Below are 1,388 nucleotides of genomic sequence, written 5' to 3' on the forward strand. Positions count from 1 at the left end.
AGATTTTGTAGTTAAAAAATGCAGCTTCTAGGATATCAACAATGGATCAACCTCACAGTAACACTAAAAGCCTAACACGATTATTTATCTTCCTTCTTATAGCATCTCATGTAACAATAATCAAAACCAATCAGAATTAACCAGTTAATACATGCAAATTCAAAAAGAGATAATCAAGATARATTTTGCTACCATTATGCAATCATCTATGCAATTGTTGGCTTCCAAGTAAAACTCCCCTGCCGAATAAAACCCATTTCCAGATCCCATTTCCTTCTACCGTATCTCTAAAGTCTCATTGAGGATATAACACAAACGCCTTACAATCAAAATTTTCAAGACCACATTTTGAAGTATTCTGAGTCATTTCCATGACCACATTTTTACATTACCCTTCTAAAATTGTAAAAAAAATGAAGCATGTCTAAAGACAGGTGCATACATATCAGTCATCGCTAATGAGTTCAATGCTGTAGAAATGACTCATAATACTGACAAAAAGGATGTCATCAGCAGAATGACTACTGATATATCGTTAGATTTAAGTGAACAAAATGTTGATTTTCCTCAAGAAACTTCAAACAAAAGAATTCCAGAACCGTATACCCAAAAGATGAGCTTGAGGAAGTGGCTAAAGAACAGTTCTGTTGAGGTGAATAAAGCTGAGAGGCTGCAGATATATAGGCAGGTTGTTCAGACTGTTGATATGGCACACTCTCAAGGAAATGCCTTGCAAGGTTTACGGCTTTCAAGTTTTGTTTTGTTGCCTTCAAATGAGATCATTTACTTTGATTCTTCAACTGAACACGAAGTAATAACTATTACAGACCAAACTAACGGTCAGAAGTGGGGGTTTGAACAGGGAAGTAGTATCAACCGTCAATTAGATGTGAAGCAACAAAAGGTTGGAGACATCATGAACCCAATAGGAGAAAAACTACATTCAAGTACACATCAAGCCACAAACAACAAATTTTTGGATAAGCTTAATTCCATAAGTCAAGGATTGCATGGCATGCATTTTAATCGTAGACATGGTGCTCAAAATAATAGAAAACATAAGCCAGGGCCAGAGTCGTATTCTGTAGTTGTTGAACTGGAAAAGAATTAGTATGCTTGTCCAGAGGAGCTCAACGGGAGGGATCTATGATCGGCAAATGTCTATAGCCTAGGCATTCACTTGTTTGAGGCGAGTTTTAGCAAGGAAATAATTTAAGCGAAAGTAATGAATATCATATAAATGTAGTTCCAACATCGCAACACCTCCATTATTCTTAGAACTATATAAATGGAATCCATTATTTTGGATTAAAAAAAAACCCATCACACTACTCATACGTTATAACCTAAGGGATAATATACCTTCTTTTACACAAGTTCTACCTTAA

This window comes from Cynara cardunculus, unplaced genomic scaffold (assembly GCF_001531365.2).
Source record: "Cynara cardunculus var. scolymus isolate 2C unplaced genomic scaffold, CcrdV1 Un_Scaffold_7066, whole genome shotgun sequence".
Classification (NCBI taxonomy): Eukaryota; Viridiplantae; Streptophyta; class Magnoliopsida; order Asterales; family Asteraceae; genus Cynara; species Cynara cardunculus.